At 45.8% G+C, this 12,653-nt stretch overlaps 1 long non-coding RNA gene across 2 annotated transcripts in view; it reads right to left on the bottom strand.

The window, feature by feature from the left end:
- LOC122679599 overlaps positions 1 to 12,653 on the bottom strand; it is a 53,883-nt gene extending 41,230 nt beyond the window's left edge. For both annotated transcript variants that reach the window (XR_006336452.1, XR_006336453.1), the window contains exons 1-2: positions 12,258 to 12,653; positions 9,223 to 9,352 (exon numbers count right to left, since the gene is read on the bottom strand). This is a non-coding gene — a long non-coding RNA (uncharacterized LOC122679599). The remainder of the gene's footprint in view (positions 1 to 9,222; positions 9,353 to 12,257) is intronic.

Below are 12,653 nucleotides of genomic sequence, written 5' to 3'. Positions count from 1 at the left end.
CTAAGCAAGTATATAAATAAATGGATAGGGGAAATATATATCCATATGTACAGTGCCCACTGTCATCTCTGGGGAATATGTTCCAAGCTGCCAGTGGGTGCCTGAAATCATATGTAGGACCAAACGCCATAGATACTGTTTTTCTCTTAGACATGCATACCTATGATAAAGTTTAGGTTATAAATTTGGCATAGTAGGAAATGGCAATAGGCATAGTAAGAGATTAACAATAATAACTCACAATAAAACAGAAAAGTATGCTGTATTAAAAGTTATATGAATGTGGTCTCGCTCAAAATATTTTATTGTACTGTTCTCACCCTTCTTGTGACAGTGTGAGAAGATGAAATGCCTATGTGATGAAAAGGAGAGAAGTCAGTGGTATAGGCAGTGTGTTAGGTTACTACTGACCTTCTGTCAGTAGGAGGACCTTAAACCTTGGGTTGACTGTCAGGAGCCGATCATGTCTATGGCTGGGACCCCATGTCGGGGGATGAAACTGGACAGGAAGATTTCATCACACTGTTAGGTAGTTAGAATAGGAAAAAGGAGTCCAAAATCGAGGTGGCTAAAAGACAAAGAAGGGAAAAGCCCTCAAAAATAGAACAAAGGAAGGTCTGAAGACTGGAGTAAGGACCTCAAGTAAAACATACAGCCCTCGTGGCTAGCCCAATTTACGTAGGGCAGGCTCAGGGGGGAGGAGAAAAATCATATAAAAGGAGGAGCCAAAATTGAGCCAGGGACTTCTCTTTGTGTCTTTTGGGTCGACTTGCCCTCACGCCTCAAGGATATATTTTCCTTTACTTGCCAATAAAACTGAGCTGTAACACTGGTCCGTCCGTCACTTCAAGTTTTTGCTGCAGCAGGATGGAACCAAGGAAATTACACACTCCCCTGACATATATGGGGCTGTTTCTCAGATTTAACCTGGCTGAAACAACCTTGGCTTGGCCCCTGCAAAGTGGAGGCCAAGCACAGCAGAAGCCCGACTTGGTGAAGCTCCCATGGCAGAAGCTGAACGCAAAGAAATCCCAGCACAGTGGAAGGGACAAGAAGCCCAGCATGCTGGAAACCAGAACAGCAAAAACAAACTCAGCAGAAAGCTCATGCGGCCCAGTCTCAGATTGCAGGAGACCTCCTGTTCAGGTAGGAATCCTTCATTCCTATGGCTGGAAGAACATATGGCTAACAAAATCTTAAATCCTTTACAATCTCTCATTTCTTGTTTCCTTGAACCCCCCGCAGACAGGCCAATGGCAGTGGGTGCAACTGAGGGACTCTGGAGAGCCTACTCCCCAGTGTATTCTGAAGGCTCTGTGCTCTAGTAGCTGTTGTCCAAGCGGGTGGGGGTTCTTCTGTCCTTAATCTCGTTTGTGCTGAGGACCAGGCCAATGAAAACTGTGAGCATAGGTCAGGTATTTTTAGCAGATTTTCCAGCAGGTTATGAAGGGGATTCCTCAGTACATTTTTCCCACTGCTTATTCCTCCCGTCCTTCAGTTCCTCTCTGCATCTATGCCACTGCTTACAAACTATTGGGCAGGTCATCATCTTTTCATTTCTGAAAGTTATGCTTGAAACCGTTTACCTAAGATTGGGACTCAAACCCACGTGGCAGGGACTCTGTGCTATGTTTAGTCACTCAGTTGTATTCGACTGGGACTTGAGCCCCGCCAAAACCCAGTGCCTGGCTTCAGGACCTAATGAAGCTCAGGCTCTGATGTCTCATTGCAAAATTTCTGTGAGAGACACAGCAGGAGATAAGAGGTAGCTTTGTTTGGATTCATAGAGAAGCACACTCCACAGGGTGTGGGCTATCACAGAGGAGGGCGCAAAGCCCATGGAATGTGGTGTGGTTAGTTTTTTCCCAGCTGGGTGATTTCATATGCTAATGAGTGGGAGGATCATTCCAACATTTGGGGAATCACCCACTCCTCCCTCTTTTGACGGTGACTGGAACTGTCCTGGCACCTTTGGGTATGTCATTTAGCTTAGATTGAGGATCAAGGTTTAGTTGAATTTAACTTGTCATCTTGGACCCATTTGATTTTAATCAGTTTATTTTATGCCCTTGGGCTGTTATTCTTTCAAAAGTTGTGCCCTGTCCTCTTCCCTCCCGTTTCATGCTCTTTTCCTGAGCCCCGTCTGGGCCCACAGTGTTGCCTCTACAATCTTCTGGGGGGACAGCCAGAAAATAAATGAACTTTGGGAGAGAAATGCTGTATAATATCCAGTCTCTCTAGGTATTCAGGCCTTCATCTTACATGTTTCCTACAACACGTGCAACAACAGCATCTCTCAGTGAGCCCGCTAGGGCGGGTGACAGGCACACAATGCCTGCTAGAAGTCCATCTGTTGGTGGCGTCCCTTCAAGGGCAATTGGGCTTCCGAGGATAATGTTTGCCACTTTGGGAGTTAGCCCTACAGGCCGTTTGGGCCCAAACCCTTGCCACCCTTCTCCTAAAGTTACAAACATACCCCTGAATCAAATCTGCACTCCACTTTTATGGACCATCTGGTCTGTTGCCTCTTATCAATTTGTTCTTAAGCCACTTACTAACTCCTACAACCAGGACCCTGCCCCCTTGTAGGCAACATCACTCCATCCCGCTTATTATTAAAATACTTTAATATCCCTAAAAGGACCAGATAACCCACTTCTTTGTCATTACTTCTGCTATTACCTAAAGTGGGTCTGCAACAATGAAATGTTTACCATTGGAAACACCCTAGTCTGCTCTTATGGAGGACCAGGGGAGGAAATCAGTGACTTACATTCCCTCAGAGCAATAGGCTTATGGCTGTTTTGCCAGGTTCCCAGTCTCAGGGCACAGACTTGGATTGCTTTACATCATGGTATCTATTCCAATCAGTGGTGGACAAACCAGCAATGAGTTAAGATTACAGCCCCTTAATCCTACCCAGCACTGGTCTTGCTGGAGACCTTGGCGATGCCCAACTCCAGCCTGGGGGTCCCAGGAGGTTGACCTGCCTAGGGATCCAGTCCCTGGGAGGTTGTTACATCTCAGCCTGCTCAGGGATCCACCAGCCTGGGGTCCCAGGAGGTCAACCTGCCTCAACCTGCCTAGGGATCTGGTCCCTGGGAGGTTGTCACACCTCGACCTGCTCGGAGATCTGCCAGTTCAGGGGTCCCAGGAGGTCAACATGCCTCGACCTGACCAGGGACCCTATTCTCGGGAGCCTGACATGCCTCAACCTGCCTGGGGATTCGATCTCCAGGAAGTTGTTACATCTCAATCTGACCTGGGGTTGCCCGGCTCTCAGGTTGCAACAGTACTGGGTAGAATAAGCTTCAGAAAGACTCATCCCTCAGGAAGTCCACCCATGGAAATAGAAGGAAGCCTATTAGCTGTGGGACTACGCCTGGTCTCAGCAATAACTCAGGAGTCCAATGAGAACCCCATGGCCTTTCTGGAAAGGCTAAAAGAGGCCCTCCAAAAGTTTACCAGTCTAGACTTAGACTCATGGGGGACAGGTGATTTTAAAGGACAAATTCCTATCCCAGTGCACCTCAGACATCGGGATAAAGTTACAACAGCTACGGCAGCAGAACCCTGCTGCCTCTTTAGATGAGATGGTCCAGACAGCCACCAATACCTTTTATTACAGAGAACAGGAGAGGGAGGCCAAGGCCCAGGAAAGGGAGAAAAGGAAAGAGACAAGGCATGCCCAGATGCTGGCCGCCCTCCAGGGAAGCCCTATAGCAACCCTGAGTCGTTGAAGGACAAAGCACGAGGCAAATGCCTAAACTTGTAGACAGGCGGGACGTTGGGCCAAAGAGTGTCCAAACAGTGACAAGTCTCCTAAAATGGCTTGCTACAAATGCCATCAGTTGGGACACTGGGCAGCACTCTGCCCTTGGGGCCCAAGAGCCTTGAGATCAAGCGCCAAGCCTTCCCTCAGGATGGTTCAACAGGACTGAAGCGGCCCGCTCCAGCCAGCCCGCCTGTCACAGATAACCATCACGGGGCTGGAGCCAAGGGTGCAACTGGATGTGCAGGTAGGTCTGAGAATTTCTTGTTGACACGGGGGCTACCTACTCTGTCCTGACCTCCTACTCTGGAGCCTTCTCCTCCCAAACCTGTACTATTTTGCATGCTACAGGAAAAACAATTAACAAAAAGATTCACTTGAGCACTTCTTTGTTGCTGGGATGGGCAAATATTATCCCACCAGTTTCTGGTGGCCCCTGAGTGTCCTATTCTTATTGGGAAGAGATCTTTCCCTGCCTTTGAAATCTTGCAGCTATTGCAGTCCCGATAGAAGATGCTTTAAAACTCTCTTTGGGGGCAAACTATTTTTACCAGCCACCAAGTGAAACAACTCCTGAACGGGAGAGGCCGTGTATGGATGTCTGGTTAAAGAATCCTCAGATATCAAGTAGTGCTGATGGAAAATCCAGGCCTGAATATGTCCTCTTGTGAGGTTCTTAACCCAGCTACCCTCCTGCCTACCCCCAAGGGCTCTCTCCCCTTTCACTCTTGCCTAGAAACTTTGGACCATTGGACAAAACCCCAAGAGGGGTTGTCAGAAGATCCTCTGACCAATCCTGAGGAAATCTGGTACACTGACGGAAGCAGCTTTGTCTTTGATGGAAAAAGAAAAGCTGGACTTGCTATAGCCTCCAATTTTGAGAACATAAAAGCTAAAGACCTCAGCTAAAGACCGGGTACTTCAGCCCAATTAGCTGAGCTCATAGCCCTGACTCAAGCTTTAGAGCTGGGAAAGGAAAAAAAGTAGCCATTTACACTGACTCCAAGTATGCCTTTCTGGTGCTACATAACATGCTGCTATTTGGAAGGAAAGAGGCCACTTGACCATCCGAGAGTCCCCAATCAAATATGGTGATCAAATCCTTAGACTCTTGGAGGCAGTCCATCTGCCCGCTGAGGTTTCAGTCTCCCGCTGTAAAGGGCACCAAAAAAGGAGCACAGAAATGGCACGAGGGAACCAAGCAGCTGATCAGGCAGCTGAGAGAGCAGCGTTACAGAACCATGACCTGATAGGGGTTGCCACCTTAGTTCCACAGACTAACCTGCCAGAAACTCCTTCATATACTAAAGGTGAAACTCTTAAAGCTAAGAGTGAGGGCTATCAAGAAGATCATATAGGGTGGTTCCAAAAGGAGGGACTCCTTTTTCTGCCTGGGAACCTCCAATGGAAGTTGGTTAACTCCTTACATGCCACCCCTCATTTAGGGGAGGAAAGCCCTCCAAAGATTACTAGAAAGGTCCTTCAGAGGAACAGGCCTCCAAATGACTATAAGGCAAGTGGTTGCCTCTTGTCCCAATTAACCCTCAAGGAGTTCAAAGACCCCAGCTAGCCCAACCTGTCCAATGACGTGGGACTTACCCAGGAGAGGACAGGCAGATGGACTTCACCCAGATGCCAGTTTCTCAAGGGTACAAATAGCTATTAGTCATGATAGATATATTCACAAGATGGATAAGACTTTCCAACCTGGACTGAGAAGGCTGAGGAGGTGGTAAAAATACAAAAACAAAAAAACAACTGCTCCATGAAATCATTTCAAGATTTGGTCTGCCCAGGTCATTACAAAGTGACAATAGGACATCATTTACTTCTAAGGTCATCCAAGGGGTCTCTAAAGCATTGGGCATTACTTATCATCTCCATTGTGCCTGGAGGCCTCAGTCTTCAGGAAAAGTAGAAAGAGCCAGCCAGTTATTAAAATCGGCAAATAAAAAAGATAACCCAGGAGGCCTCACTGGGATGGAAGGAGGCTTTACCAATAGCTGTCCTCCACACCTGTATTGCCCCTAAGGAACAGGTTGGCTTTAGCCCTTATGAGATGCTATATGGGAGACCTTTTGTTTATGTCAATAACCTCTTCCTAGATCCAGAGGCTCAGACCCTCCAGTCTTATACCATGGCCATTGGACAATTCCAACAAGATATATGCTTTGAGGTGTCAACCAGGACCCAAAAGATTCTAAAGAACCACCACTATATGCTCCAGGGACTCAAGTCCTAATTAAAGTCTGGAAGGATGGGTCCCCAAAGTCATGGGTCAACTCCACGCCACATGTGAGGGCCCCTACCCTGTAATACTTTTTACCCCAGCACATGACTCCTGGATTCACTACTCATGAGTCAAGCCATGGAAGGAAACAGAAGAGGACACTCAATACACCTGTGAGCCCCTGGGAGATCTCAGATATTTATTTAGGACTGCAAATGAGTGTCATTCTAATGAACACCCCCAAAATTAAGTTTCTGGGGATAAGATTTCTCAGAATAGTGCTAAGAAGCCAACACAGCTTGGCAGGGGTTGTACTCTAAAACAGACAGGAGATAGATCTCCTGATCCCTGAATAAGGAGGGGCTTGAGCCACCTTGAATGAGACGTGATGTTTCTGGGTAAATACCTCCAGCTAAGAAAGTCTCACGGTCCTCAAGGAAAACATTCAGATCCTACAGGATCTCAAAGAATGAGCTGGAGAGTTCTTGGGGTGGCTACAGTCTCTCTTTGGGGGAATCCTTCTCCTGGAGAGGGGAATTTGGAGTTGACTAATACCCCTACTAATTCCTGTTATCACCATATTGATGCTGTTTATGATTGCTCCATATATTTTCAACTGTCTAATCTGTTTTGCCTCGGCCCAGGTCAACAAGCTACAACATGCAGTGCCAGTTCAACAAGAATATATAAAACTACAGCCAACCACAGAAAATATCACTCACCCTTAGATGGACACTGCTATAAGGACTCTGAGGCTTAAGACTAGCAAGAGGGGGAGGCCCAATGCCCCTCTCCATCCCAGTTCAGCAGGAAGTAGCCAGAAAGACTTCTATGCCCTTATTCCCAAAGAATTGGGCCTCCCGTCTCTTGAGGGGGGAATGTTGCTGCTGCTGCTAAGTCACTTCAGTCGTGTCCGACCCTGTGCGACCCCATAGACGTCAGCCCACCAGGCTCCCCCGTCCCTGGGATTCTCAAGGCAAGAATACTGGAGTGGGTTGCCATTTCCTTCTCCAATGTGTGAAAGTGAAAAGTGAAAGTGAAGTCTCTCAGTCATGTCTGACTCGGAGCGACCCGATGGACTGCAGCCTACCAGGCTCCTCTGTCCATGGGATTTTCCAGGCAAGAGCACTGGAGTGGGGTGCCATTGCCTTCTCCGAGGGGGGAATGTTAGGTAGTTAGAATAGGAGAAAGGAGTCCAAAATGGCGGTGGCTAAAAGACAAAGAGGGGAAAAGCCCACAAAAATAGAACAAAGGAAGGTCCAAGGACTGGAGTGAGGACCTCAGGTAGAACAAACAGCACTCCTGGCTAGCCCAATTTACATAGGGCAGGCTCAGAGGGAGGAGAAAAAAACATATAAAAAGAAGAACCAAAACTGAGCCTGGGACTTCTCTTCTCTTCCCCTCTTTTGGGTCTGCCCACCCTCACGCCTCGAGGATGTATTTTCTTTACCTGCCAATAAAACTGAGCTATAACACTGGTCCGTCTGTCACTTCAAATTTTTTCTGTGGCAAGACAGAACCGAGGAAATTACACACTCCCCAGACAACACTACTGAGAATGGTATGCAATTTAAAACTTATGAATTGTTTATTTCTGGAATTTTCCATTTAGTATTCCAGGCTGAAGTTGACTGTGGGTTACTGAAACTCCAGAAAGTGAAACTTCGGATAAGGGGGGACTGCTCTACCCATAATCCCACCATTGAAGCAATACTGTGAACAGCTTGGTGGATATTGTGCAGTCTTTTTCTCTGTTTTAAGTGATCATCAGGCCTGTCTGGAAAATAATGATCAAAGATAATTCATGCTCTCCAGTCACATTCCCCATTTCCATCTAAATTATATACAACTCTCAGCCCAGGTTTCACTGGGTTGGTTGGTTGGTTTTTCTTTCTGGAAAGCCATTCCATCCGCCTTACAATACTGTCTTGTTTTGGTTTCCAATGGCTGAGGTGTCAAATTACTATGAACTCTGTGGCTTCCAACAGAGTTGGAATCTTACGGAGCTAAAACCAAGGTGTCAGCAAGGCCCTGCTCCTGCCTGGAGGCTCCGGGGGAGAATCTGGTTCTCTGCTTCTTCCAATCTGCTGAGGGCGCCTGCATCCCCTAGTTCATGGCCTTTGTCTTCCAGGTCGGCAAGTGTGACTTGAGTCTCCCACTGCCGTCTCTCGGGGTCTCTCTTCTGCACTCACACCTCCCTGTGACCACAGCTTGGAGAGGACCCATGTGATTAGAGTGGGCACATCTAGATGATCCGGGATAATCTTGCCCTTTCAAGGTCCTTAAATCAGAATCTTTTTTTCCATGTAAGTTAATAGTCATCCTTTTTGAGGTGAAGTTGTGAACATCTTTAGGGAGCATTCTGATGAGATCTCATTATTTTCAAAAGCAATCTATATCATTTATAAAGCAATATGCTGGGACTTCCCCGGTGTCCAGTGGCTAAGACTCATGTTCCCAATGCAGGGGGCCCGGGTTCGATCCCTGGTCAGGGAACTGGATTTCACATGCCGAAACTAAGACCTGGTAAAACCAGATAAATAAAAATTTTTTTTAAAGCAATATGCTATATAATGGGTATTTCCTGGTGGCTCAGACGATAAAGAATCTGCCTGCAATGCAGGAGACCAGGGTTCAAGCGCTGGATCAGTAAGATTCCCTGGAGTAGGAAATGGCAACACACTCCAGTATTCTTGCCTAGAGAGTTCCATGGACAGAGGAGCCTAGCAGGCTACAGTCCAAGGGTTCACAAAAGAGTCAGACTCAACTGAGTGACTAACACTTTTTTGTCATGCTCTATATGCATACTCTTCACCAGATATCTTATTCATGAATCTGTGCTAAAGTAGATTTGGGTGTTTTGCATTGTCCTAACCATGACTGTGTTCTAATTTCCACACTCTTTATGTATCCAGAAACAGGTAATCTGTCTACACCTTGTCATTTGTCAGTACTCTCTAAATAAATGGATATATATGTTAAAGGTGGCAAGCAACACAACAGTGATCATAAATCTAGTCTACTTTGCAGCTAAAATCTCTTGAATATTAAGACCACATATAGAGTGATATTTTCCGCTCATTCACGCAGTGACAACCAAAACCGTTTTCAGTCAATGTTCCAAGCTGATTTTAAGCCCTAGTGAAGACATTAAGAAATACAAGCAGGGTGAAGCAAGGAATGCTTTCTGAATTCTGAAACAAAGGGAGTCTATACTCACTTGGGTGAAGAAGGGCAGTTGAAGTGACCAAGACAATGGAGGCGAGAAACTTCATTGAAAGAACAAGCCACCGAGTGTGGACACTTGGATTTATCAGGATGTAGACTCACACAGCACACCGGATTCTAAACTGGATGAACAAGATGACATGGATTTGTTAGCTATGCTCAAAGTACTAATGGAAAGAGCACGCTGTGAAACTTGAGCAAGATAAGTACAATAAATAAGAGAAAACATGGTCTCACAAAACAGGTAACAGACCAATGGAGTTGAATTTCTAATGCTTTCTATCAGCTTGTGTTGGTAAGATGGGCATGGGACTGACACTCCATGAATTGCTGTGATTGCGATAGATCAGAAATGAGTAACATCATCTCTGTCCTGAAGGAGCTATTATGAGAGTAAGGGTAAACAGAAATGTAAACAAATAATTACATGAGGGTATGAACTAAAATTAGACTCTGAACAGGAAGCCGTGAGAATCCGGCTGATTCAGTATCTGCTCTTTTTCACTTAGGGTGTGGGTAGGTACAAATGGTGACTGGGGAGCTCAAAGAGGAAGTGAAATTTGACTTGTATCATGAATGGGGGGTCAGAGACAGGGAAATTACTGAGTCAGAACGGCTTTGCAAAGGCCTGAGTATGTGGACAAGCACATTGCTATGCCTGGTCAAGCATCCCTTTCAAGCTTCTGAAGCTCAGAGCAATCACAAGTGAGCAGAAGCTAGAAGCCAGGGAACCATATATTCAGGACCCAAACTACAATTTTCACTATCTGTCCTCCCATTTCTCACCTATTTACTTCTGTTATCATTAGTAGCCCAGCTTCTCCAGCTGTTGACTAGCACAAGACACTCACTCTGAACTTCATCTCCTCTCCACCCCTCTCCTCCCAAGTCTTTGGGAGTTAACAGCCCCTTCAGGACAGAGACTATGTTACTCATTTCTGATCCGTAGCAATCATAGCAACTCTTAGTCCTTCGTCCTGTGTAATCCTGGGTTCTTAAACCTGTGCACCTTAAGACCAAGAGATAAGCATCTTCCTTGCTTCCTTTTGCTATATTCACATGATTTATTTTTCTCCTTCAGGAACCAGAATTTCTTAGGAGTTAATGACATCAGGCTTTATCATCTACTGTCCTGTTGGGAATCCACCTGATTCATGAAAGGCTTTGACTCTGGGCTCACCGAGTCCCTCTTCCCTAGCCCATCATTAACCTTGATGGCATCTGTGCTCATGTGCCTGACCCAGTTGATCTCCCAGCCTGTTGTTCTGTGACCTTCTCACCTCCAGCCAAGTTTTCCAGTGCCATATGGCAGCTAGTAGTGTCATCTTATCTCTCTGTAGCACTCATGGTAGCAATCTTTTTTTTTTTTTTTTGGTTGCACCATGTGACTTGTGGTATCTTGTATCTTACTTCCCCAAATAGGAATTGAACCTGGGCCCTCCACAGTGGATGTACAGAGTCCTAACCACTGGACCACCAGGGAATTCCCTGCAATTATTTTATATTTTGGTTTGTTTATAGTCAATTTTACCCACTAGATGCTCTGTAAAGACTGGAATCTTCTCTGTTCATATTTATCCCCAGCTCTTAGCACTGTTTGGGTGCATAGATACAAATTTGTGTCAGAAAATATTTAGAGATATACAGTGGGAAAGACAGAGAAATGTTCTTGAAAAGTATCAGTGCCATGCTAGGAGCTGGGCTTTATCCTGGGAACACATGGGAACCTCCAGGAGATGGCCCCTAGGAGATGGGAGAAAATGTATATTCTAACAAGATGTGTACTCAAATGTTAATAGCAACTTTATTCATATTAGCCCAAAGCACTGAGCACATCCCAGATTTCCATCAGTTGTTGAAAAGACAAACACATTGAGGTGTATTCATACAAAGTTTACTGTTCAGCAAAAAAAAGAAAAAGAATGAAGTAGTGTTCCAGGTAACCACATGGATGTACCTCAAGAGCTCTGGGCTGAGGGAAGGAAGTCAGACAGGAATGACTACGTGCTTTATAACTCCATTTATATGAAAGTCTAGAAAAGAGGAATAAACAGACATAACGCAGATCAGTGGTTGCCAAGAATCAGGAAGGGACACCGGGATTCCTGAAAACAGGGCACAAGAAAGCATTTTAGGATGATGGAAATTCCTACATCACAAGCATGGTGGTGGTCACATGACTCCACACGTGTCATAACATGGGATGGGATCACGACACAGTTACAACTGAGGAACGTTACTGTATGTAAGTTATACCTCAGTAAACCTGACTGAAAATGGATATGTAGATGTACAAATACTATAAATTACTAAGAGAAATGGAGGAAAAGCAGACTTTATGAGGATCTCAGGGATGTCCCTGATGGTCCAGTGGCTAAGATTCTGGGGACTGGGTTCAATCCCTGGTCAGGGAGCTAGATCCCACATGCCACAACTAGGGGGTCACATGCTGCTACTAAGAGAGCCTGTGTGCTGCAACTAAGACCCAATGTGGCCAAATAAATAAAAATAGATATTTTTTTTGAAAGGGGATGTCAGAAACATTGAGTTGACCCTTCCCCCTCCCTGGCTTCAAGGAAGATTGTCCAGGAGCAACTGTCACTGGTAGGTATGTTGGGGATCCCTTGGGTACACTGACAGTGGAAAATTTTGTTTTCTTCCTGTGAGGTTACTTAGAGCTTTAATACAATAATGAGAACTTCTGATTCTTTGTTTTGTTTTGTTTTTAAGGTCTCAGAATTGCCACTAGAAATGTATAATTGCAAAGAAAGTAGATTTGAGTCAGGCAGACATGGGATCAGATCTTGTCACTGTCACTTATCAGCTGGCATTGTCACTTACTATTGGACATATTATTAAACTGCATAAAGCTTTAGCTCTTCTCTTCCAAAGAATGGAAATAATAGAACAGTCTTAGAGATTTGCCAAGAAGGGAGTCAGGTAGTTCCTCTGGAGTGGTGGGTGACAGCTGCTAGATAGGCTTGGCAAATGCCTCTAGATTTGGCGGTACAGGGACAGTGTACTCACATGGATTTGAAGAGTGTGTCACTCACCGCGGAGCAGGCAACATGAGCCCCTTGACCCTCACATCCCACTGGTGCGATGAGGCGGTCAGTGCATGTGGACGCACCGTGGTCCTGCATCACAGCTCAGGAATACGCATCTTTGGAAATCCCCAGACTTCTCCAGGAAAGTGAAAGTTGCTCAGGCTTGTCTGACTCTTTGCGACCCCATGGACTGTAACCCACCAGGCTCTTCTGTCCCTGGGGATTCTCCAGGCAAGAATACTGGAGTGGGTAGCCATTCCCTCCTCCAGGGGATCTTCCCAACCCAGGGCTCGAACCCAAGTCTTCCACACTGCAGGCAGATTCTTTACTGTTTGAGCTACAGCCTATTCAGAGGCTGCTGGCAAACCCGCGCCCT

This window comes from Cervus elaphus, chromosome 21, assembly GCF_910594005.1.
Source record: "Cervus elaphus chromosome 21, mCerEla1.1, whole genome shotgun sequence".
Lineage (NCBI taxonomy): Eukaryota > Metazoa > Chordata > Mammalia > Artiodactyla > Cervidae > Cervus > Cervus elaphus.
Note: the sequence above shows the minus strand (reverse complement) of the source record. Positions and strands in the feature narration are given on the sequence as shown.